Raw genomic sequence first — 28,000 nt, 5'->3', positions numbered from 1 at the left:
CGTATCCCTTCTGTTGAGGAAAACGTTGCTGTCTTTTTCATCTGTTAATCTTATCTCTTGCCTAATATGGCTCTTGCTACTGCAGTAACTCAGCTTCTACCCCCTAAAAAGTAAGTAAGTAAGTGTGAGTGAGAGAGAGAGAGAGAGAGAAATCCATAGTCATGTTCACAGTGAGTGACATGCATGGATTGGAAGCCTCTAATTGTGTTAGGAAACCTATCCAGTGGTATCATCTAAAAAGTGAACTCTCATATGTCTGAATAACCAAACTTTGAGATGAAGTTTATGATGCTGCATGGAGGAGGGGGGAGTCCCATGTCCCTGTGAGAATTTGTATTGCACGATCTGCAAAGGGTATGCATATGATCAAAGGACAGTGTTTTGAAGCTGACAGCCCGTTCTGTGACATCCCTTTGCTGCTATGAAAGATGACAAAAGCACTAGATCCCATGATATTTTATCACAGGACACTGGTCTCATGTAGTGAGGTTTATCATATTTCTTACAATGCAAACTGCCCCAGATGGAAATGAAAACAATCCAGAAGAGGTCTGACCATCTACATGCCCACAGACTATTAGAGAAACACGGCAAGATCCAGAGAAAGTAGGAGGGAATCTAGCCGGAGATTCAGATGCCAGGCAGAAAAAGAAATTTTAGAGCATTTTTGGCAACCAGTGTCTTAGTTACCAAGTTATAGATGTTTACCCATGATTGTGCCTGATCATCTGTTCTTGACAGAGCTCAGAGACAAGAAGAGGTCATGGTGTGTGAAGAATATTATATGTGAACAAATGGGTGAGCACAGCATTTGTATTTGTGAGAAACTGTTTTGGATGTGTATACAGGAGCTTTCTTAAATCATTGGGCCAAACCCATATCTTCATTGGCTCCAGTGAAATTACATCATGGTTAAATTTGGCCCTTTGCATTTGAGAGTTAGTTACACAGTGCATTCCCATGTTACACCTGGATAGTGGTAGCCAAACTTTCTTAATGTGTTCCCTTGAAAGACTGTGTGGCATTTCACAGTGACTGCTGTAGAGACTACCTACACAGCAGCTCCTTTAGAAAGTACAACAACTCTACAGAGACTTGTAGCACTCACCTGCAAAGAGACATTATGGGGTAGATCAGTTGAGTCACCACTGTACAGTGGTTCGTAATAAGAAAGTGGAGAGGAAGATATTAAGTCAAATGTTTGGTGATAAAATAATTAGAAATGGCTGCAGGCCAGTATTTTGGAATAAAACAGTGTTCAGATGCAGTACTTGATAGTGTCTAATTATATTGCTTAAAATACCAGACTTATTCCAGGTGCTTCAAATGTTCCTTCCTCAGGAACAAAGAGTGACCAGGAGCTGGGGATACTGATTCCAACCAATTGCAAAATCAACATTTTTTAAAGTAAAGACTAGGTTTTGATAAAGTAGATAGAAAATGGAAAAAAAAATCCACCCTCCTCCCCCTTTTTAATGGTGTAGTTTTATGGTTTGGGTTTCTGTACAGTTGTCAGTGGCTCTATCCTTTTTCCAGTGAAGTCCTTGGCAAAACTCCCATTAATTTCAGGGAGAGCAGGATGAGGCCCTACATTTGCAATGTTACTACATAGTGTGAGAATGTCATCAATAGCCTTCTGCCCTGGATTTTATTCTTGCTTTGGTTTGTAGTAATTCATAACCAGTGATCAGATTTCACTGGATGCATTAAATGAGCTGCCTTTTTATTTTTTAAAACATCTGTATCCCTACTTCTAATGTGGGATTATGTAATGCAGCATCTAAAGCTCTTGTAGCTTAAGGTTGGTTGTATTAATAAAAATGTAGTTGATTAACCCTGAGCGATTTAATGCTCGTATGAATCTTTAAAAATTCTCCAGTAATCTCTCAATGAAAAATATGCTCAGAGCATTTATGAGCTGCAGTGACTTTTATGAATCATGTTGGTTATCATCAGTGCTGAAGGGCAGAACACCAGTAGTTGTTTCTAATATATAGACATACATGGATTTTTTTAAAATTCATTTTGTTTCACTTTCAACAAAATATTTGCACTGAAATGCAAGGTAAATGAAGGGTTAAAGGAATACTGCAAAATTCAACTGCAGCCATGTCCTGCTAGACTAAAACATAGTTTGTATATTTTAGTTCATGTTTTAAAGCAGTATTAATGTGTTCTGGGAACTCCAAGGATATCTTTTTTTTCTGTCAGACACCAGCTACTTTTTGGGCTGTGTCTCCCTCCAGAGGCACTTGTAGAAGAATGTGTTCCCGTTTGTTGCCAGTGAAATTTATGAAGCAGAACCAATGCAGGGAAATTACTCTGAGTCTATTTTACACTAACAGTCAGAGGTAATTATCTAGCCAGCATAATGTTGCATTAAAATTCTGGGGATGTTGATTTTAAAAAGCACAGGCGACAGTAAAAGTAGGGGAAATGTGGTATTTGGGATAAGCAGCCCTGAAACATTATAAGGTGTTGTGCACTCAGTGAACAGGGATACTCATCTACAAAGATGTTATGGTCTAGATTGTCACAGTTCTTACCCCCTTTTTTCCTGCTGAGATTGTGGTGTGGAGAGCACGGGCTACTCACCTCCTTCTACCAATTGTGAGCAAGTGGGTACAGAGGGTTTGGAGGAGGTGGGAAGTGGGAGTAGCTCTGACTCCCTCTGTATTCACTAGCTAGGGCAGCTGGCTGAGTGTACAGCTGGGTCCCAGAAGCTCCATGAAAAGGGTGAAGTAATATTTCTCTCTGGGGGGATCAGGGAAGGAACTGGGACTCTGTCACAGTTAGTTTTCTGCTCTGTTATTGGGGCACCTCAGCAATGCCCCATCCCTTTCTCCGGGTAGACTGTAAAATTACAATCTAGTCCTGCACTGTCAAGAATGTAGGTTTCATAATAAACATAATATATGGGGACAAACGTTTCTCTTCACATACTTCATCCCTCTCTGAGGTGTTTTATGTTGAAAATGACAGGTTGATAGGGTGGAGAACATGAACCATTTCCCTTTCTGAGGGTATCGGGCAGGAGGGATTTAGGGGATATCTGACAACGCACAGATTGAGGATCCATGAAGAATTCCAATCCTAATCCCAATCCTGAGGATTTTGGGGTATCTCTGCGGAGTGCCAACCTTCCCATGCTCTTTTCTGTCCCTCACTCTGGCAGCACACCTTGTTTGTTGCCCATGCTGCAACTATTTCCTCTGTCATGTTTGCACCTTCCTACCTTATCCAAGGGTAGAGACTTGGGCTGCTCCTTGCCAGGTCTGCCTCTGCTTCAGCTAGCCATGCCTCCCATATTTTCACAAAGTCCCAAGTGTGCATTTTTCACAAAGAGTGAGTGCTATGTGGAGAGCTGTGAGCTCAGAACACCGTACCCAGGCAGTTATCATCACTGCTTTCCGTGTACTTTCCCGTGCTGTTTCTCTCCCGGTGTGCTACTGTGACTGTTGTTCATTTAAGGTGATAGAGCTAGCACCCCCTTACTTTAATTTCCAGATGTCTACAAGCAAGCTGTTTTCAATGAAGTCATCTGCCTTATTTCATGTCTCGGTTCCATAGGACCTGAGCCTGTTGACCTTCAGGTCACATTGCAAGGCCTAATTGTTCACTTGGGCTTATACTGGAGGTCAGGGCTGAGCTATTGGAAGTTCATGGGTTGGTCTGGAAGAATTTGGGAAGTCTGTTTGGACTCACTGAATGGTGGTTTAATTATACACACACATACGTGCGCGTCCACGGTATTGGAAGCAGATGGGGAATGGTCTTGAGATCAAGGTACTGGATTAGCACTCTAGGTGTGATGCAGACTCCCAATGGAACCTTGAGTAAATCATATAATCTCTCCGTGCCTCAGTTCCAAAACTGTAAAATGGGGACAATGATACTTCCTTTTGCCCGGCATTTGTCTGTTTTATCTTTTTACATTAGATGCTTCTCTCAAATACAGAGTAAGAGATTGGCCATCTCTTACTCTGTATTTGCACCGTGTTTAAGGGTCTTTAAATGCTACTTTAATGGTAATGAATGATTTAGAAATCCAATCAAATGTATTTATTTCACATATCTATTTTATTTACTTTGTCAGGTTTTAGAAATGTGTCTATTAAATGTATGTGTGCCCAGAGCACTGACTATAAAGGCATAATGACAGTTTAGGACCAGTGTCCAACAAACTGAGCCCTCCCAACCCCCCTGGATTCACACGTTTGTTCCCCTCTGTTTTGTACAGGAAAAGGGAATATTAGGACCAGAGTCAGAAAAAAACATGGTTTTCAGCTACAATTACATTTAACAGATGGCTAAGGGTAAGTAAGCTCATGTGAAGACTCTAACAGGGCACAGAAGGATTCACCAGTTGCATCTTGGGTCTGTCATGTTAAATATTTGCTTTTCATAGATGGGTCAGTAAACTGAAATTTAAAAACAAATGTTTCTTACTCTGAATATTCCTTTAGCTCTTGGCTTACTGACCCTCTTCTTGTTTCTCGTTTTCCCCTTTTCTTCTTTCACCTCTCTAAGGCAATGTAACAGTGTAGCAACCAGTTCATCACAGCTGTCACTGAAGAAATTTGTGGTATTATGAAATGAAGTTTTGATGTCTCAGCAAATCAGATGATACTTTCAATTTAGTACATGGCAAATTGCTTTTCAGAGAGGGTGACTCAGGGGATCAGTAATAGAATATGGAGCCTTTCATCTGTTTATATTCAGCTCAGGTTGGTTGTGACTGAAAGGTATTAGCCACAGCATGGTAGACTCAGCTGACAAATGTCTGAATCACAGTTGGTACTAATCGGCATCCTTGTTGAAAGGAAGACCAGTGACTGGAGATGTAACTTATCCTTTCCCTTAGAAGTGGTCCCACAAAATCAAGGTTGAGGCATATTGCACAGTTGTAGCTTATGATTATCCATTCAAGGAATAGAGGATTTCAATTGCCAGTGCTATCAGCATGGAAGTTTACACCAATATTCAATTATTTTAAAAATTGTAAATAGCATGCTTTTCAATTTCTTTATGCTGCAATATATTTGCATATGTGGGGCATAATTTGCAAACAAACACATGTACAATCCCTTTGAAGATTATATATAACATTTCCTAAATATCTGAGCCACAAAAATATTAAAGGCTCAGTACTGAACTTTTATTTTTTTATTACCAACAAAACTAGAAAAAGGTGAAGTACTCTGCCCATTATGGGCCAGCTTCATCCCTTTGTTCACCCACAGAATCCCAGTAACTACAATGGGGATTGCACAGGGGTAAACAAAAGGGTCAAATTCTGCCCTATGCGTCTGACATCTAAGCAACTCCATTCTATAAAGCTAGTCAAAAAGAATAGGGCATACTTTTAATTAAAATATTTTACCAGCTCTCCTGTAATACTGTACATGAGGTAAGTCTGTTCAGAATTTATTCCTAAAAGGGCAACACCAATTCTGCTCTCTTGGTCTTGGTGGATCTGTGTACACCCATCTGCAGGCAGATAAAATTTCCATAAATATACTTTTGCCAAAGATGAACAGTGATCAGCCTGTACTCTAGGTCTCCCTTAGAACTGTTCAGATTATTCTTTGCTACCAGATTATCTCATTTTTCTATTTGAATAATTTGCTAACTCTGTAAAAATCAAACATTCACTCTTCATAATTCTTTGGTAACAATTTATGGAAACTGTTTGAGAACAGTTACTTTGATTATTCTTGATTCATAGTGTGTGATTGGTCACCTAAGTCACACGGTATTGTTTCTTCTCTTTGATTGGATGATTGTAACTTTTAAAATAGCAGTCAATAATAAATATTCATCTTCATTCACAAATATCTTGGCTTCCATGTGAATATGGGTATTTGACTGTTTCACATGGCTGTTCACATTTGTGAATAGCCAAAGATTTTTTTTTTCAGAATTTGACCAAATGTCCACGAACACTGTTTATGAAGTATCAACCAGCTCTAGTCTATTTTCATGCATTTTAGTTTAACATTACCCTCTTTTTGCCTCTTGAGTCCAGGACAGGATTCATAAATATTGACTAGCAATAATATCTGTTATACCAGGATATGGACTAAGACCAGCTTTGAGTCAATTACTAACTTCACATGTGTAGATGCTATTCCTGTTGATGAGAACTGAGGTCAAGAAAGAATTTGGCTTTACATGGGAAAAACACAGTCTGCATTAGAAACTGCAGGCTCCAAAGCAACTTACAAACATATGTGAACATCCACATTCTCCGAACAGTATTTTGAAAGTCGCAAGCCCAAACTACGTGTGGCCCAATGACACTGTATATCACTCATGTCTTGAAGACTGGATATTGCTCTTTGTGGTCCGGTATGCAGGACTCATGCATCTGTTTTGCCATCCCCTCCTTGAAGTCTCTGGCAGAATGACCAGAATACCAATCAGAGTTCTTCTATGCAGTCAGTAAAGATATCATTATAAGGTACTTTGCATCAGTAATAAGCAGTTGATGATGGTGAATGGAATGAGCCAAGGGAATAATTAATAGACAATGGTATAACAGTTTGGGGACTATGTCTGTCTCAGCTTAAAACTCCCATTTTGTTTTGTGAATGCTGTGTTGTACTTCAACCTCCATTTTTAATGTAACCTTTAGTGTGGCTTTGGGCATTCATTGTGCAGTAGGAGCTTGGCAGCCCATGGACAGAGTGCATCTGGGAAGCTGTGATGGAGCAATCAAGGGCCACCAACATTGAATGGTTCTACCCAGTGGAAAAAAATGGGTTTTGTCTCTGCAGGGTCATCAACTTTTGCTCTCTGCCCAGAAGCAGATGAGGGCTTGGAGCCTGGAAATTCCTCAGCAGAAGCAGATGATCCCCCCCCCCCCCCCCAAAAAAAAAAGATAGAGGCTGTTTTAAAAAAGAAAAGCTTTCCAAACCAAGGGAACCATTCCGCTGCCAGAAGCAGGATGGTCAGGACAAGAAGCACGGAAGGTTTCAATTGCCTAAAGGACTCGGATCAAATCTGGGATTAGATTCATTGGATTGCATAGATCTGTAACACTTTTGCTTTTTAAGAGTAAAATGTGGGTATAAGAAATTCCTTTGCTAAGCAAGTGGCGTGTGTTTACTTGCTTTTCTGTCACATCATCATCCCTTAGGGGTGTAACCAGAAAACCAGAGCTCCCCACAGCCAGATGTATTCTGGAGGAAATGTGTCCAAGCAACTAGGAGTTTGGGAGGGTTGGGGCACTAAGTCCAGGGTATAGTAATAGTTAATTAAAATAATTTCCTAACCTTTATCTCAAATATTCAGTTAAATGTAGCCACAAACAATATGTTTCTATCTTATGGTTTTATACTTCTGACATTCACTATAATATCTCAGCATCTTCCATGTAAAATCATTAGCAATAGTGAAATCTCTAGTGGACTTCATTGCGTCTTGGGTATTTTTCCACAGTCAGAGTAAAAACTCTTCTTGGGGTAGCTTTTTGGGGGTAATGAGGACTGGGTTGGTAGGAGTTTGGGAATAGAAGGGGGTGTTCGTATTGTGAGTGTCCCTCTGCTGGAGAGGCTTTCCCAAAGAAAAAGGTCTTGCAATGTTTCCTAAAGTTGCCCAGACTCCGGATTCTCCCACCTCCTCTAGAAGATTGTTCCATAGCTGTATCCCCGGGACTACGAAAGCTTTGTTCCCACCTCTCTGATGCTTCATCCTGAGCTTTTTGGTCTATCCTGTACCACAGGAGAGCAATTCTCTCAATGGCTCATGAATTGATATTTAGTCTTTGATGTATTTGGGGATTGATCAATTAATTTCCCTGAGAATTTGGACCAAGGCTATTAAACTGCCATCAGAGGCTGATGGGGGAGGCAGTGGAAGGAATTGAGCACAGGCCTGATATGCTCATGATAGCTTGAACCATGGAGAAGACAGGCAGATGCATTCTGTACCAGCTGGAACCTATACCTTATCTGTACAGTGAGTTACACTAATCCAGCCTGCCCATGACAAACACATAATTACTGTGTCCAGGTCCTTGCTCAGGAGGAAGAGACAAAGTTTCCTAGCAAACTGGAGGTGAAAAAAGCCATTTTTTGGAAACTGATGCTCTCTGGTCACCTAAGCTTAGTGAGGAGTTAAATGGAAGATAAAGGTTTTGCACCACTTTTGACAAATGGAGGCTGAATGGCCAGCTCTTAGAAACCTTTCCCTTTTCTGACCAGCTCCACTTCAGTTTTGCCTGGGTTCAGCTTGAGCCAGCTGCTTTTCATCCAAGAGCTTAGTTCCTGTACGCATTCTGACATTTTAGAAGTGGGATGATAGCATCAGTTGAGTATGAAATGTACAGTTCAGTGTCATTGGCATATTGTTGTTTTTAGTCTATGGTGTCTCACTTCTCTTCAATGCCTGCATGATATAGTAGTCATAGTATGGATGCTGTGGGACCCTGCAAGTGAAGGCCATTGGAGAAGAGGAGCAGTTACCCATCACCACTCTGTGAGTTCTGCTGGAGAGGACTGATTGGAGGCATTGTAATGCTGTGCATTCTACTTTTGCTATGTGATGGGTAATGTTAGTAGTCCACTTGGTCAAAGGCTGTAGAGGTCCGTCAGTCTGAGCATGAAGATATTACCCATGGTCATGGGAAGGTCCTCTTTTTGTGCTACTAGTGACTGTGTTGTAAACCCTGATTGCCAGGCATACACAATGTTGAGTGATGTCAGATGTTGGAGTTTGGTGGTAATTTTCTCAATTATTTTGCCCAAATATCCAACCATCTCCACAAAATCTTTCAATTTCAATGAATAGAGAAATTTCAACTAAAGAAAGTTTTGTCAGACTTTTTCTGACCTGTTCTAGTGAATAGTTAGTAGTCCATTAGCAGTATGCATAATTGTTTTTCACTGGCTTTTACCAGCCAGGAAGGACAGTTTTGCGTGGTGTGGCTCTAATATTTTTCAGTTTCTTCAGCTTCAGTGTGTGTGATGGGCCCATACTCAGTCAGAGGCAGTGGGGCAGATAATACAAACTGGTCAGAGGTGGAATTTTCTTTCCCAGTAAGTGCCATCATAATTAGTTGATCTTATCAGTGAAGTATGTTGACAGCTCCTCACAATGGTCAATGCTTGGGTCTGGTGTCTGGGCTGTGCAGTCTAGGTTTGATTAGTTGGTTCACTGTGCAGAATATCTCTCCTGGCCATGAATCCAAATTAGGTGGGCCTGAAGTAGAACAGCTCAGACTTAAACAAGGTCACCGAGAACAGGGATTAGTTACATGGCTGAGGCTTGCAATACCGTTGCCAGTACGTACTTATCTGTGTGTGTGTGTGTGTGTGTGTGTGTGCGCGCATGCACATGCAAAAATGGATAAGTAGAGGACTTCAGTCCAGCACTTTCAATCTTGCACCATTCACAAACACTAAATTAGCACACACAGTGCAATGAGCATTTCATTAACATATATTTGCATCATAAATGCAAAAAGCTTTGGAGAAGGCATTGGGTTGCATTAAGTCAAGAATCTGTCTTTATATACAGTAAATCCTCAATTACATATTTGTCATACATTTTTAAAAGACTGTATAAAAGATAATGCATAATACAACCATAACAGAGCTACGGCATTGTGATCCATCATCTGAGCCTTCAAATACTCTCAGCAGGGTTTGTATTCTGTTTACCACAAAAAGAAGAAAAATTCCTAGACTGATTATCTCCTTACTTGATGTTAAAATATGCAAAGTCCATATTCCTCCCAAGACTATGGAATGAAAGCCATGTTTATACTTGTGAAACTTTACTGGTGTTCTTCCACTTACAAAACCTCATGATCTCTTTAGAAGACCTCTTCACAGAGTTTAGTATCACACAGAAAACTGAAAGCTTATGCATTAGATTAGTTATTCTTGATGTCACAGAAGAATATACATTTGGAAGGCGAGACTGCTTTAAAGCTAGGTCATCTAAGAAAAATTACCTTTAAAAATCAATTTAATATAATACTTTATTTTGATTTTCCTGATAGAAATTTTCCATTTTGAGCTAAATATTTTTGACAATGTTCCTTGGGGGAAAATCCCTATTTCCTGACTAGCTCTGTCTGGGACTCAGAAAAGGTTGCTACACATTTCCATACTACAGTGCCATTGCAAGCACTGCCATACATGTAATAATAGTACTGTGCTCTGTATCTTTTTCAGCACCACATCCACAGCGGTGGTTTTGTTGTTGTTGTTGTTTCACCACACAGTGGGTGTTTCTAGTAATCTCCATACCTGGCTGCTGCAAATAGATTTTTTTTTCCTCATATCTGAACGGCATGATAGGCATTCCCACATAAAGGCCAATTCTTAAGTGAGTTGTTGACATTCGGGATCTGCTGCTATAATCCCATTGACTTCAATGGAACTAAATACAGGTGGTAGGGTTTGTGCTAGTGGATCCTGCGGCAAGATGTGGGCCGTAGTACTTTCTGGGCCTGTTCATTGCAAAGGGGACATTTGGCTCATAGGGTCCAGTGTTCTGTATGCAGAATTATGAACTTTGCTCAAATTTTACTAGAGATTTCTCGGTATTACTTCTATCATGGTAGCTTCTGATGTAAAATGCCTGATTTTTCAACCCGACTCATTCCTGGTCTCTCGTCTTATGTCCAAAATTTTGGCACAGTATGTAGACACAGTCAATCTTTGGGAAAATAAATATATCTTTTATTGCTAATGTCTGTAAAGCACCTACCATCATGGAGCCCCAACCAGAGCCCTTAGGTGCCACTGTAGTTAGAATATTAGGTAATAGAGAGACAAGGTGGGTGAGGTAATATTTTTTTATTGGACCAACTTCTGTTGGTGAAAAAGACGAACTTTTGAATTTATGCAGAGCTCTTGTTCAGGTAGTAGATAAGACATTTAGATCACCTGCAAATTGTTGTAGATTCAAAGAAAGAGACCAGGTTAAAAAATTATCTAAAAAGCCAAGGTTAAATGTGAAACTTCTCTGAGTGATGATTCTATATTGCTGTTTTTTGGGGTAGCAGATTTCCCACCCACCTTAAACTAAGTGGTATTTACATTTGAAATTATCATTCAATCGGGGTAAACATACTAGTTCCTAGCATAATATCTTTGTTAAAGTGTCATCAGTGTGATTGCAATAGGCAACACATTATAATGTAAGGGTTATATGGAGGCTAAATAAGATTAATTTTGTTTATTTGTTGAAGTAATAAAATAGGTAAACATGGAAATTTTAAATTACCCAAGAATTAATGGTACCTTTACCAAAGTAGGTGCTGATTAGCAATAGAGAACAGAAGAGATCATTCTAATTATATATGGGAGTGAAGATGTTGCTTCTGTTGAAGTTAAGTTTACTAGGCTTTTTCGTATTGACTCCATCTGAATCACCTGAACAAAAATATTATTTAGGAGCTATCTTTCTTCTTCAAAACTGCTGTGCCTTTTGCTGTTTCATATTTATTTGAATTTCACTACACAATTAGAAACCAAAATCTTGAACCTGATCTTTTACTTTTTCCTGCAAACTCTAAAGATATAAGCACTATTCTTGTAGATCTCTGCCTTCAGTTCATAAATGATGGATATGCCCTTGGCCCCATTTCCTCCTGGTTTGAGATCTATAACCCTTGGGCTATTACTGTGTACTTTAAACAGATATACTCTGAAAAGCAGCAATGAGGAAAGCAGTTTAGTCCTTCCTTATCACAGATTGACAAAATATCATCACTGAACTCCTTTGGGAGATTATAAAAATTGCTTCTATCCCTTGGAGGAAAAGACTTAATGAATGAATCCTTGAATTTTAATCTCTAGCAGTCAATACAGGACACAGGGAGCTCTGGAGTTTGGGCAAAGGACTGGTCAGTTAGACCAATGATACCTAGTCCTAAAACACGTATGAAGAGAAAGCTATTAACTGAGATTTAGAAAATGGTCACTCTCATTATTGCAGTGACATTCTGCTGTTATTGTACATTTAATACCCACATTCCCATAGTTTTTATATGAATGTTCTCTATTAATAAGTTAACTTATCTGTTGTTAATTTGATTTATCCAAGAGTGTAATTGAATGCTATATTTCACCATATACTTAGTTTTTAATATCACTTGGGTTTGCAAGACTGTCACATTCTCAAAAGAAGAGGTGTTTAATAAAAATTTACTAAACATGAAAAATTAAATGTGAGGTTCAAGTTATACATGTTAAAATCATAGTGTATGTGTATATGACTTCTTTGTGTAAGTGCATGCACACACATGTACATTATATTATCCCTGTACAGTACAGAGGAACACAGAAAGACAGTGATTTTTGGTTAAGGAACTAGACGGGGACTCGAGAAATGAGTTTAGTTCCCAGCTCTGCTACATATTTCATGTTGAACTTTTGCCTCAGTCCCCCATTTGTAAAATGGGGATAATAGTACTTCCTTTTTTCTCATCATTTGTCTGTCTTGTCTATTTGAATTGTATTACTTGTATAGGTAATGCCCAGCAGAGTGGGGTGCTGATCTTGGTGGAGATCTCTAGGCACTTCCATTGTATATATTGTTTGTAATTATAATTCAGGCGTGTGTGTGGTGGGTGGTGCAATAAACTTAAAGTTCAGGTTTCTCACCACTATGTGGGGGACTTAATATGGATAACTGCCATTAGCATTAATTGGATTAGGGACCTGTGATGCTTTGGGGCTCCATCCAGACCAGTAAAGGGTTGTGTCACCACCAGTCCTGCAGCTCCGGGTGCCTTAAATGCTATGCTGCTGTGGCTCACAGTCTTGATAGCAGCAGCCAACATACAAGCATGAAGATCACAGCCTAGCTTCCACCAACCATTACTTTTTGCGGTGACCCCAACACCTGCCCCCATTCCTGAGTTTCCCCAAAACCATCTGCATCTGTAGTGTCTGGCCTTCTCCTGGAGCACTCTCAGAAGTTACGTTTGTTGCTCCTTTAAAGAGTCAGTACTCTGCAGCTCATTAATTTAATGGGTGTTCGACAAACACTCTTATTTCAATCACAGCACTGAACTGGTTTATAGTAAAAATAAAACTAGTTTGTTAAACAAACCGAAAAGTGATCAGTTTAAGTGATCCCAAGTACAAGGAGTAAGGATAGACAAAAATAACATACGCTTCTAAGACTAAAACTTCAGAAAGTTCTCTTTTTCCCTAAGCACTTTTCTCACCTATATTCAGTTTCTAGAGACTTTAATCCTGTTGGCTGAAGGACCCAGTGTTCTGTGATCTCACAAACTTTGGCCCCTTGTAGCCCCCAAGTGATGGACAATCATAGGGTGTCCTTCCCTTTCTTTTTATCGTCCAGTAAAGCTTTGGAATATATTCTTTGAAAAGGAAGCCCAGGCAAAGCCTCTAGCCTAATGGGGTGTAAATGCTGTGCTGTCTTCCCAAAATGTGTTGGCCCTCTTTCAAGATGCAGGAAGGCTTCTTAGGAGTGCAGTGTCCATCCTCCTCCTGATTCATATGTATATTTCTATGCATTATTCTGATTCCATACTACTTAATTTACATTGGAGATGGGTAGATAGCTTTCTTCTCTCTTGTCTGGGAGAGAACCTATTTCTTCCAGTGTTTGGCCAGAGACTTTAAATCATATCATCAGTGAGTATCCATAATTCCTCAGCTGATTTTTGTATTTCTCACTGTTACAATTTCTTTCCCCAAAATGGATACGTATTGAGTGAAATCCTATTCTTATCTTACACTTTTCTTTGTTATGGGAAACATATCATATGTGCAATGTTGTAATTATTTAATTAATTAATTTAATGTTGTAATTATTTATCAATGTTGCTTCCATTCCTTACTGTACAATTCATAGACAAGACCATTTTTTTCCTTGAATGATATGGTTTCTGATTCATTAACTTATTTTTCTACAGCAGGGGAATTATCTTTGCCTTTTGGCCTCCAATCCAACACACTACTATAATGATTATGGATAAAATTTTCAAGAGCACCTAAACAATTTAGGAGTCTGTCCCATTGAATGCCAGTAAGATTTAGGTTCTAAGATATTTAAGACTTAAATACAATAATAAGAAATTTGAAATATATTAGGAACAATGTGATAGTCCTATTACTAAAAGGAGATGGAAAACGGTTAAAGATGCAGAGAGGGCAGAAGTAGTTAATAAATATTTCTCTTCTGTATTTGGCAAGAAGCAGGAGGACATACTTTTATCATATGAGGATAATGAAGTGTTTTGCAGTTCATTAGTAACTGAGATCCTAGACATCATCTTGTAGGGATAATTTTTTTTAAAGCACCAGGCCAGGGTATCTTGCATCCAAGAGTCCTAAAAGAGTTGGTTGAAGAGATCTCTGGCTCAATATTAATTATTAATAAACCTTGGAATGTCTGGGAAACTCCAGATGACTAGAGGAGTGCTAATGTTCAGCCTGTATTCAGAAAGGACAAGTGGGATGATGCAGGTAACTATAGGCCAGTTAGCCTGACATCAGTCCTGAGCAAAATAATGGAAAAGAAGATACAGTATTCAATTGATAAAGAACTAAAGGATAGGAATATACTTAATGCTAGTTGTGATGCTGTATGATTGAAACATGACAATTTATATCATCAATATTGCCACTGTCAGACAATTGCAACAAATCTTTTACAAAGTATATCATGTAAGATGTCAGTGGAAAAGTTATGATTTGCTGAGTATGATTTATCTTGTTTATATACACATATCATTTTTAAATCAGAAGTTATGATATTAGCTATGTAGCTGAGTTCTTGGGATTAAAAGACCTTATATGTGATGAAATTGATTTTCAGTAACCATTAATCATAAAGTGTAGCATCTGGGTGGTGAAACAAGGGCTGGGATGCCTAAGGAGACTGCAGTTTGGACTTCTTGTTAACAAGTGTGGTTAGACAGAAGTTTTCTTTTGTTTCTGGGTTGGTATATCTAATAATAGAATAACCACCAGTTTGGTGTGAGTCTGCCCTATCTCTCAGCAGTCTGTCCTGAATCTGCTTCCTCAGCTGTGACCTGCTGCGAATTACACCTGGTAGGACACGCACACCAGTGCTGCGAATTATACCTGGTAGGACACGCACACCAGTGCTGCGAATTATACCTGGTAGGTCACGTACAGTTCGAATCTAGGCTGAGGCACAGAAACAAAGTCCACAACTGCAGAGTTCCCAAAAGACTCTAAGTTTATTACGCTCGAGCGTGGTGCCCCCCTGCTAGCCAGGAGGGGACCCTGAATACAGATTATACAAAGGTTATATACTTTTTAGCAAAGCATGTTGCCCTCGTGCATCAGAAACCTTAGCCAATAAACAAACCCTTGTCTTATCTACCACCTATCCCTGCTTGGTGCATTCCTCGTGCTATACCAGTATGTTAATTACACAGCATGGTCCTAAAGCCATGCATCAGTAACTTTTATTATCAGGATGGGAGGCCTCACATCAAGGCCAAGAGACAGGGAGTTAGAGACTAACAAAAACCAGATACTGGGAGTCAAGGCAGGCTGGAGACAAGGAGGAGGATTTTCACAGGGATTCAGTATCTAAGGATCACTCCTCCTGGTGTATGATGTGCTGGCATTTAAACAATGGTGGGCCCCAAACCAAAATGGAGTCACATGTGCTAACTTTTCCTTAACTTTCCCACTGAGGCACATTGACACTAGTCAATATGGTTTATGGAAAATAGCTCTTGTAAAACAAACCTAATTTCATTCTTTAAGATTACAAGCTTGTATGATAAAGGTAATTGTATAAATGTAATATACTTAGACTTATGTAAGATGTTTGACTTAGTACAGTATGTTCAGATTTAGCAAATAAAAGCACTATACCATATCAATAGAGCACATACTAAATGGAGAAAGAACTGAATAACCGACAGTTTTCAAAAAAGTAGTAATCAATAGGGAATCATCATAAAATGGGGGTGTTTCTAGTGAGATTCTTCAGTCATCAGAAATTGGCCCAACTGTCAACAATTTTCCTAAATGATCTGGAAAATCACTGCTGATAACATCTCTGGATGACACAAAGATTGATGGAGTGGTAAATAATGATGAGGATAAGGCAGTCACATAGAGCAATCTGGATCAATTGGTAACCTGGGTCTGTTGAAACAGAATGTGTTTTAGTACAGCCAAATGCAAAGCTATACATCAAAGAACAAGGAATGCAGGCCATACCTACAGAACGGGGAACTGTATTTTGGAAACCAGTGACTGTGAAATGGATGTAAGGGTCACAGCGGATGAACAATTCAGCATGAGCTTCCAGTGTGATGCTGTGGCAAAAGGGATAACTCAAGGGGTGTAGGGATGTGATTTGGCCTCTGTATATGGCGTTAGTGAGAACTATGCTGGGATACTGTGTACATTTCTGGTATCCTCATTTTAAAAAATTATATTGAACAATTGGAAAAAATTCAGAAAAGAGCCACAAAAATTATTTGAGGGACAGAGAAAATGCCTTAGTCAGAGACTTAGGGTTCAATCAGTTTATTTTATCAAAAAGGAGATAGAAAAAGGTTGCTATTCTGGGGTCCCATTTGCTACCTGGAAAGAGGAGGAATTAAAACATTTGCTTCCATTTTGCTTTCTTCAATAAACTATATGCATGCAGACAAAAAAATAAAGCTGAATAAACTAAACAAGCTATGTCTCCTATAGCTTCAGAAGAAAGATTATTTATTTTTTAAAATATTTGGCAGGTTTTCAGATTGTATAGTGATATAGGGCATATAAGACACAATGGAAAAGCTCCCATTGATTTGCGTAAGCTTGGAGTTAGTAGCACAAATAGAAATGAGTAGAAAATATAAAACATAAATGTAATTAGCAGGGGCAGAGGATAAATACACATGTGATTTTTATTGTACAACTGTTTCATTCAAAACCAGAGCCATTATATTGGCTTTATGATATGGAGGGAACAGAGAAAAACTCTTCAGTCATGCCAAAATGAGGCCATAGATTGTACCTGGAATGGGTCACAGCATGGCATCCTTCTGCCTTACTAACCTCTGGCATACTCTCCTTTGGCAATCAGCACCGTAATATGAGTGATTTTAGGGGAAAAGCTGGCCAGCATCCTTCCCCAACACATTCTAATTGATGGGGCAAACTTGTTAGTTACTAGATGCAGAAACTGACCCCTTCCTTGAAGCTTCTGCCTCCCTTCGAGGTCGGAAATAATGTATAGACATACTGGGGGAGTCGGGTGTATAGCTAATTCATAAATCGTGCTGCCAGTGAAGAGAGGGGTCTGGAGATCAATGTAAGGCTGGCTTAACTAACATGAGCAGGGCAAAGTTAAGACAGGATATGCCTGAACAAGTAACTAATGAACTAACCTAAACAAGTAATTGCTGAAACAACTAACTATTGTGAAAATGTTCATAGTAACTAAGGGAGGCAGAAACTAGCTAAACTATTGTAGGCATCCTTAGTGTAAACAAAGTAATCACAAACACTCTTCACTGATAAGTTTGCTGTACCCAATCTGCAAAGCATAGATGTTTGTAGCTAGGAAAGATGTGTATAAATGTGTGACATGGATTGGAATTGTGGTATCACCCTGTACCCAATCCCTTTGTGTATGGGCCTGGCCAGCATGGGCAAAGAGGTCTTACGTGGCTAATAAAGTAATCTGAATGATGTTCTGGAGTCAAGCTGAGTATTTTGGGTCCCAGAGAACAGGATGAAGTGTTCTCCCAGAACTGGACAAGATGTTCTGGATAAGCCAAGTGGAAAAAGTCTTGGAGGGAATCCCAACCACCAGTACAGAAGGACAGATACTCTACCTGGATGCTCCAAGATTAGTGTGATTGGTACCCAATTTCTCTGCAGATCCTTGAGTTCACAGCTCTGAGATGCATCCTTTGGCTTTTGCGTGTCTCTGTTAGTCCAGCTTATCGGGGAGAGAATGTGGCACTGTCCTTATTCTCTAAACTATGCAGAATTTGTTGTAGACTTTTCTCCTCTACTTCCCTGCTCCTTCGGCTACCATGGTGATGAATGTGGCCCAATCATTCTTCTTTAATATAAACAGAGTTTAACTGTATAGGGTATCATAATTGTCCCCACCACAGTCGTCGTTGCTGTTTTGCAATTTAAAATTAAATGTTTTGCTTTGAATATCAAGGGGAGAGAACACTGAGGAAGCCATTTCCCCAAGTTAATTATCTACTGATGCAAATGGACAAATTGCTACCCAGGTGAACAGCAGCAGTAACCACTTGCCAGAAAAAAAAATACATTTTTTCCTTTCTGTTTTAAAATGCTGAACCACCAGCAGGTGTCTAGGAGCTTCAGAAAGCGTGAAATCCAAGCATTAAAATGCTGTCTGTATGCCATATTGGTTTGTCCTAGTCATCTAACTACACTCAGGGTCCTGTAGTCTCTCTCTCATAAAGATGATTTGCAAATAGGATTCAGAAAACTCCATTAACTCTAGAATAATATACAGAATGCACCAAATACACTGTCAACAGTGCAAGAGACACTCAGACTTGAAACTATTTCTTTCTTTCTTTTGTTATTTTGTTCATTCTTTTAGCTACAACAAAGGCATGGATCACTGCCTTCCTTTCAGTGTGATGGCCCCAGCATTCTCTGCAGTTATCATATCCACCTTGGGAAATCAGTGGAGCATAGAACTCATCTATGGGAATCAGGCAGGTGGTGACTTATTTAGTATATTTTATCTGTTTGGAAATTTCTGAACTGTGTATTTTAAGGCATCTATTCTACAAACACTGCACATCTACATAATCACCTGAATAGTCCCTCTTGAAATCAATATGACTAACTCTCATGAGTAGAGATATGCTTACACAGAGTGTGTGTTTGCAGGATGGTGATTGGTTCTATAATCAATAGGAGTAGCTAACAGAAACTTGTCAAACTGAGATACTACAGTGAGAGTAAAAGACCTTAAATGAGGCAGGGAGGGAAGGAAATATCCTCTGCGTCATTGGCATGTGAAGAATTTGTCGTAGCTGTCTGTATCTCAGCAAAACTTAGAAATGATGTAACATAATGTAACAATCCTCACACCATTTCTAACTCTGAGTAAAATACAGAATTTGAACATTCTTTTTAGTTCACTTTACTAGTATTCATGAATATTCAGGTAAGGGGAAGTTGTTTGCAAGACTGTCTTCAGGAAGCAAAAAAAGTCTCAAATATCAGTTCAAGTAAACATTCTCTTAATTGAGAAAATGAGCATGGCAGTGATCAGAGTAGGTGAAGGAAAAGACTTACCTGGGATATCATGCCATTTGATTAGCACCCTTCTTGCAAATCTCAGCAGAGGAACTAAGGAATGAATGTGTTGGGAGACCACATGCAGAAAAGGTGCCCTGGAAAAACAACAACATCCCTTTGCCATTTTGAGAAGATCTCTAGTATTTGCACAATAATTTTGTCTAATGCCTATGTATGTTCACTGATAACTTTTACAAACAGCAAAGAGAATTCTTCCAGTTTTTAAAGTTTAGTTGATCCTATCAAGGACCAGAAGGTATACAGTGTGACCGAGCTGGCCAATTATGTAGCGAAAGATCACAGCGAGCAGTTCACAAACAGTCCTAACATCATTTGCACAAACTGTTAGCTGAACAATTGCAAATAAACAGACATGTAAAATCCATGATCTCTTCTTGGCTAAATCACAAACCATTAAAAAAGGTCTCATTTGATTGGACAACTTAATGACAACAAAGAGCTAGGTCAGCTGGAACAATAATAAAGATAACATCACAGTCCTCCTGGAGCACCTGGCTGTGGATCTTTCTACAACCTATGGCAGTTGATGGCTATCAAAAATCAAGATGGCTTAAATACAAGAAATAGTGTTGGGTTATGGAATCGACTCTTCCTCCATCCTATCTCTGCTCTTTTAAAATTAATAAACTTGCTACATTGGAAAATGAAAGTTCCAGATTCACATAAAATCTATAGCATGGTCAATAGAAATAACCACTTTCTTCTATCAGTGGTTTTTTTTTTAACCTAGACTTTAAAGCATCGCTGTGAGATCTCCATGTATATTCATTCCTTGATTTCTCTGATGAGATTGCCAAGAAGGGTGACGATTGGATGGCATGATATCCCATATAAGACTTTTCCTTTGGCTCCACATGCTCCGATCCAGGGATTTGCAAACTTTGGCCCACGGCCTGCCAGGGGACCACGTCCGCAGGTTCGGCCGATCACAGCTTCCACTGGCCACGGTTCGCCGCTTCAGGCCAAAGGGGACTGCAGGAAGCAGCAGCAGCCAAGTCTGATCATTGACATGCCCATTTTTTCCAAGCATTACTTAGTACTGAGGATTACTACTCTTTTATAGCATAACAAGAAAACTGCCATTAATTAATTAATAGAATTGTATGTGATTAAGTCAAATATAAACCACCTAACTTTATGACCTCAGTTAATTTAATAACTTGATATGTAGCAGAGAGCTAATTTTTTTTTCTAATACTGACTTCACTTAAGTTGAGATTTACCTGTGCTTTCTCCTGCTAAACTTGACTTTGCACAGTGATGTGTATTGAAATCTCATAACCCATCCCCATCTCTTACCCTTCTCTCATTTGCAAAAGTCAAATAGGGAGCGGGGGTGGGGGGAATGAACAAGATCCTCTCATCTATTTAGCATTGATTCAGCATGAGTAGTGTTCTGTTGCACACTCAGAGCAGCCTGTTAGTGCCCTCTACTGTTTTTTCCCCTCCCCTGACTTGTAATCGTTTCTGGAAAAAGGTGAACATAATAAGCAAAAATGTATTTTCTCCTATTATTGTACTTCAAAGGTTTCTTTTGTGTGGGAGAGCAGGAAAAAATTCAGGTTATAACATACTTTTTTTAAGAAGAAAATGTTCTAAATTCTTAACATTGCCCACAATAAAGGGCAAAGTGAGGAAGTGGGAACAAATATGCTTCCGAGTGCGTCCCCTTCACAATGAACTTCACCAGTCCAGAGTGCTTGAGGGAAGTGGAACTGATGTAGAAATACTATATATTTTATATGTTTTGCTTAGTGCAGATTAGACATGGCGGTAACAAAAGAAGCTTTTCTTGAGAGAAAATAAATTGAAAAAACATTTAAAAATTCCTTTTATGTGTCATCTTTTCCTTTTATTTCCCATCAGCTCAAATGGAAGAGGAGAGGAGCTTTTAAACCAAAATGATTTTAAATACATATTATTGTTTTTACCTCCAAATTAGCCAGCCACTCAAATCTAAGACATTTTGAAATTGACTTGTACACTCAAGCCTTGATCTTGCTACTAATTGTACACGACAGGCTGCTGTTTTGGCATGTGCTATCAGTTGCAAGATCCTAAGTAGACCATACTTTAGAACGCTTATTTTATTTATTATAATGATAGAGACAAATTCTATCACTTGTTTTGGACACTGTTTAAGTAATTAAAACCAATGTAGCAGCCATCTCGTCAATAAACAGGGAATAAATTAATAAGACTCTTCACCACTGTTCTATGATGGATCCCAATAATTTTTTGTTAGGCAGATAATAAATGTGGTTGCTCTTCACTATTGTAAGTACATTTGAATTTCCTTTTCAGCTGCCTCAAAGGCCATCTCTCTGTCTGCTCCCCACCATCACAGCAAATATCAGCAAAAGATCTGAAGCTCACAGTTGTGGGGGTCTAGTTAAAGATGACTACCAAAAACAGGTTCTGCAGTTGTACAGCCTATGGTTTCTGGTAAGTTTCTGTAGGCCAGTAGCTACCGGGAACTATTTTCAAGCAATGTTTAATTTGCATGTATTGTACGTTGTTTTGTGTTGGAATACATTTGGCTCCTGGCACTTTCCTGTGGTATTACATTTTACACCTACTGACAGCAAGAATAATTGCTATGAACAGAATGAAAATGCCTACTTAAAGTTCTTTGTTTCTTCACTTCTTTTTTACAATGTGAGCATTACTGCATATGTAAGTTTAAAAACACCAATGATTTCTTAACCTCATAGGTGTGCTGTGAAAGCATCTAGAAAGCTTAGTTGCCAAAATGGAAAGTTAAGAATAATAGGGCTATTTCTAAATCAATACCACTTTATTTTCTGTTTTCTTTCACATTGGTTACTATTACTTTGACTCATGGCTGTCATTTTGCAGATACTCAAGTTTTGATTTCTAGTTTTAGAACTCTTCATAAAAAAACAATGGCCAGTTTTAAAAAGGGGGACACTGTCAAGTCATCTAAAATGTTCTTACTGTTCTCCATTATTAAAATATTATATTATACTCTCAAGGCCAATGTTGGATGTGTGTGACCTCTCTGTCCTTCCTATGTTGCCAAATGGGATGTGGGTCACAGTATGATGAAGGTCAAGAATACAGCTACTTACGAAATGATTTGTTAAAAACAATGCCACTAAAAACACATTTGTTTTCAAGAAAATATGGTGAATTTTAGTGTAAAAAAAAAAAAAAAGCAGCCAGACTATTTCCCTCTCCCAGCACACAGAAAAAGAGCAAAAAAATCAACCCGATTCAGTTGAGAACTGCTGTTCTATGAGACAATGCATCGTAGCCTCTTACTCCCCATATCATAGTCTCTCCTATGGCTAGACCATCCTTAGAGTAGTCTTGGAAAGAAGTTGCAGAAGAGCTCTACATAATTACTTTGTGGTGCAATCCAATGAGTGGGGATGGATGCTCTTGGAAATGAAGTCACTATTCCCATAACCTCTTTCTGCAAATCCGAATACCCATTTCCCCTAGCATAGAGTCCACAAAGAGGATTGTGCAGTCATGGAAGTACAATAAACACCTCAAAGAAACTTGGGGAAAGAAAATAAAAGTAGAGTAGTTACCTGAATGTTATTTACACAGACACACACACAATAACATGAACAACCTAAAAGTCGAGATTTGCCTTGAACAAACCCTATAATAAAACTAGAATGGAGACCAGCATAATTCCCCCTGTAATGCCAGTCTTGGAGGCTTATTTAACTCAAGAAGTTATTTGAAATGATGGAGGGGGAGAGATTTTAATGTTAATGATAGATTGGTGTTTCCTAATGTATGTATATGGTGTCTAGCTAATATGGCGTTCAGAGCATTTGTTATGGGTGGATAGGTATGTTGCAGAGATAAATACTTAATGTTAGGCTGCTAAAGATTTCTAAAATACTTATTTCCATTAATGCAAAGGTTTGGGTTTTCATCAACTACTAACAACTTCAATGAAGATAATATTTTCTCAGAGAAGACATCAAGGGGCTGTAACAAAGCAGTGTAATAATTCAATAATAGTCTACTGAGTGTAGTTAGAGTTTTACAGCAAAGATAAATTGTCTTTAGTTTTGATTTAAAGAATGAAAATGTATCCACATCTGTAACATCACTAGTCAGAACTCCCCAAAGAGAAGGTACTCAGGGCTGAGGAAATAGCTACTTACATAAATCAATATTAGACTGTAGTCTGCCAACTAGTGGCCTGATCGAAAGGCAGATATAACCAATTGGCACACTCTCCAGATTACTTGTTGTTCATCCTTCACATTAGCATAGATGAAACTTGAGATGGGGCTCCTAATTTGGGGCAGTAGTTCTATTAGGGTAAATGGAACCACAGATGGAGACAATAGAAATCTGCAGGGATTATTCCCACAACCAAAGTCTGAAGAATTCCAATGGAGCTTGTTTCCAGTTTTACTTGATCCACTCTTACTTTAGTTCCATATACTATAACTCAAGATGTACATGACAAACTGCTTGCAATATCCTGACTATTTAGTGCACCAATACCATGACCATTCAGTAGTCACCTTGATGATGCAGCCCTTTAGAACAGAAACACTTGAACTCTAGGTATCATTATGCTCTCTGCTTATAAAATGGTAGGCCTTAAAGTCAAGGTGGTTAGTTAACGGATTCTAGGTGGAAGGAATGAATTTTAATTTAAAAGCAAAAGATTTTGTTGAATCTGTTCATTGGTTGTCCTTAGTTGTAGAAAAGAATACTACTGCAATATTTTCTTTATTTACATATACAGTGATTGCATAAAAAGTTTCTGCTGTTTTGAAAGAGAAACTCTTTGATCAGTTTTTCTCATTCTAAGTACAGGAAATATTTCTCCAGCTGGGAATTTTTTTTTAAATGAAAGAAACTTAAGTGCAACCACTGAATACAATACATTAGAGAAGCAGCTATTTAAAATGAGCAGTGACAGTTAAATCCTACTTAAAATAAGTATATAATTAATGCTGATGAGCTAGATATCTGCTGCACTGGGAACGAAGGTATTCCCAGCTCAATTAATAAACAGCACTGAATCGGGTTTGAGGCATCATCAAAATTCATAATGGGCTCAGCAAAAGAAAATACAAACACATATAATGGCATTGTCAAGAAAGCATTGCCAACTTTCCTTCAATTGATAAGGTCTTTATAACAAATCCCAACTTCAATAAATATAAGAGACCTGTCTGTGCTTTAACTCTTTAAAATATACAGTGGTAAGTGTTCTTATCTATATGGAATAACCCCAGCTATTAAATGGTGGCAATCATTGATGTCCCTCATTAAACAATACCACTTTTATTTTTTACTAATGGTTTAACATTAGTCTGCTATTTTCTATCCTCCTGTCTTCCAAAAATCTAGCCTTTCTAGTGGCCAATTTACTAGTTAAATCTCTTGAGGAGAGGATAATACCAGGCTGCTGTTACTGCTTTCTGTAATGTGCTTGACAGATATAAAGCTACTTTTGTTCTCAGCTTCTTTGAAAGACAATGAGGAAGGAATTAAGCATTCATTATTATGCACATTAGCTTCTTGTTCCTGTTAGTGGCACAAGCTCCTGGCATTTGGGTTTTATTTTTCTTCCTGTGAGATAGGAAGCAGTTGGTTGTTTTTTCTGCTATGGGATTTCTGTTTCTAGCTGTTAACTGTGGATCAGGCCAGTTTCAAAAGTCTCATTTTGGGTGTTCCTCACTGCTGCTGTGGTTGGTAGATAATTGCAGGTCAGCACAGAGAGACAATGGGGTAATAATGGACTCCAGTAAACAATGTAATTGTTCATCTGACAGCTAGGCAGTCATGAGGGAGAGAAAACAAACCATCATGAAAACTGCTGTTATGGCTAGGGAAAGAAATAAAAGGGACTACAGGCTTATCTATGGATGAACAAATGAATTTTTGTAATGGCTTTCAAATCAGTTTTTATGCACACTCTGACCTATCCCTCTCTTATTGTTGGTGCTGGGGGCGGGAGATCCACTGATATCCCCTTATCTATTTTCTTCTTCCCACACACTCAGGCTTCCTGTATCCACAGACCCTCTGGTGAAGGCAAATGAAGCACATTCCCTTCCACATGAAGGCCCAGACATCTTTACAGACCTGCTCCCATTGAAGTAAATGGTAAGGCTTGCACTGACTACAGGAGGGGCAGGGCCAAGCCCCCAGTGTGTATCAAGGCACTCCCAGCTCCTGCTGGCCTAGATGGTGGATTATCAACTGCATAACTTGAACTCATATTATGTAGTTAATCTTAGGAACTAACAGCAAGATTAAAAACATTAGACATTGTTATGGATAATTAGAATGTCCACATTAACATTAGATAAATAAATAAAGGTATATAATCCTGGGGCTTCAGGTCATAAGCCAACTTTTTTGCTTAGGGTTAGGAAGAAACCTCTCACACAGTGAGATTTTATAATTTTTCACTATGAGGATTCTTGCACCTTCTGCTGAAGCACCTGGTACTGGTTACCTTCTGAGAGAGGACACTGGTCTGGAGAGATAATCAATTTGATCCAGTATGTCATTCCCATATTTCTATATTTTCTCCCAAATTGGCACCAAACATGGCACTTTTTCAGTGAGGAAGACATTTCTATAGCAAATTATATGTGATCTGAAAATAAGAATTCATAATGATAGACTATCACTATGCTAACATTTCACTATTCTAGACTCCTACACATCTACCATCATTTCTATATACATTTATTTAGCAGTGTCTTATAATGCATGTGTAAACCCTAGTTGTTTACTGACACAGAGGACTGAAGTGTACAGCAAAACATACATTTTGATAGCTACTTTCACTTTAACAGATTTCTACAGAATTATACAAACTAAATAAACTGATATAGAAACTATAGCAGTGATCACATCACCCACTACTGAAATGCAGCCAGGGCTTGGGTGGGACACCAGCACACACAATGACAGAAAACAGTAGTTTAAGGAGGAGAGTGAAGAAGGGACCCATGCTTTCCTAGGAGCAGAACATATGGCCTGAGGCTTCCTGGTCTCCAGAGAAACAAAATACCAGAAGCCTGCTGCCTTTATAAACAACTGCAGTCCAGGAATACAAAGCCGTGAATAGCATCATCTTCTGAGGCTGTGACTACATAGTTGTGTCCATTAAAAGCTGCAACAAACTGTATTTATTCAAAGTTGTATACTTCAGACTGGAGTATTATTCAGAGTACCACTCATCAAAACAGAAACGCTGCAGCTATTCAAAGCCACATTCAAACCAAGTTTACTTGCTACTGCTCTGAGGCTGCATGTGGTGCTGCAATATATGAGACTGATTATTTACAAGGGAGATCATACTTATCACAGCAATATTTATTACATTTAACCTCTTAGGTATAGTTCAATATATTAATATGTTGGTATCGCTTGTTTCCCACTTCAAGTCATATATGTATGTTGAGTTGCATGTTAAAACTCTTCCTAAGCATCCCCGCCTGTCTTTTTATTTTCGCAAAGCACTATATGTATTTATGGCACTAAGCATTAAAGATTAGGAAATGGATTTGGGGGTGGATTTTATAGGGACCTTAAAAGCCCATTAACTGGGAAGAATTGCCCCAGCAGAAGCACAGTGTGAAACAGTTGTAGGCTGCCCTGTCCCTGGCAAAGGGAGGTACATTAGGATGGTGCTGTGATGGATATGGCATAACTAAGATATATTTTATGCAAGATATAAGGTATCATTGGAAAGGTTATGATTTACTGAATGTGATTGTCCAATTTGTATGCATATATCATTTCTGTATCTGGAGTTAGGAATATTAACTATGTAACAATTACAACTGTGTCTGTATTTCAGAGACACCGATCAGACAACAGGCCATCAGCCTTGATGGACCATTAGGAAGAAACAATAAGACTTTGAAGATACTAATTTCTCTCCTTCCTGAGAAGTGTCCTGGGATGTAGCTGTGACACTACTAGGTCAGGTGGTCCTGTCACCTGGAAACAAACACCATCATGGACTTCTAAGTAATTTCCCACTAAATGTAGGGGGAGGTCAAGACCGGGAAACAAAAGATTCCCACCTTATGTAAATCTTATTTAAGGCTGGGGAGTAAGGCAAATAGGACTCTTCTCCATTGCTTTCCTGATCAAGAAGAAAGACTGCTGAAAGTACCTGGAAGAACAAAGGAACTGAGTGGTGGGAAAGGCAAGGGCTGAGTCCAGACTAAGACAGGAGTCTAGTATGTAAAAAGAAATAACTGGAACTCTAAGCTACAGAAACTCTGCAACTTTCCTAAAACAAGGGTGAGAAATTACTTCTTAAAACCTGTTTCTTTAAGATCTTAAGCTTAGTATGCGTGTTTTGCTTTATTTGCTTGGTAATCTCCTTGTTCTGTTTGCTATCCCTTATAATCACTTAAAATCCGCCTTTTATAGTTAATAAACTTGTTTTTGTTTATTATTAAACCCAGTTGGTACAATTTCTAACTGAGGGGAAAGAAGTTGTGCTTATCTTCCTCCACATTGAGGGAAGGGGCAAATTTATGAGCTTACATGTTATAGATTTTTCTACAGTGGAAGACAATGTTATTTTGAGAATGCTTTCCAGAGGGGAGCTGCACTTGAGTGCTGGGCGATTTTCTAGCTGAGTCTTCTCATAGAGAGCTATTTGCAGACTCTGTGTGATTCTATAGTTGGCGCATCCCTTCCTGTGTGTGTGCATG

The 28,000-nt window shown here is 38.8% G+C and overlaps 1 long non-coding RNA gene across 1 annotated transcript; it reads left to right on the top strand.

Annotated features, from left to right (window-relative positions):
• LOC125630095 (uncharacterized) lies at positions 1-27,698 on the top strand. Its single transcript, XR_007354560.2, has 5 exons — positions 1-110; positions 18,571-18,692; positions 21,606-21,746; positions 25,316-25,418; positions 27,130-27,698. It is a non-coding gene; the product is annotated as an uncharacterized LOC125630095 (long non-coding RNA).
• The last annotated feature ends 302 nt before the right edge of the window (positions 27,699-28,000 follow it).

The sequence above is a fragment of the Caretta caretta genome, chromosome 1 (genome assembly GCF_965140235.1).
Source record: "Caretta caretta isolate rCarCar2 chromosome 1, rCarCar1.hap1, whole genome shotgun sequence".
NCBI classification, from domain to species: Eukaryota; Metazoa; Chordata; order Testudines; family Cheloniidae; genus Caretta; species Caretta caretta.
Note: the sequence above shows the minus strand (reverse complement) of the source record. Positions and strands in the feature narration are given on the sequence as shown.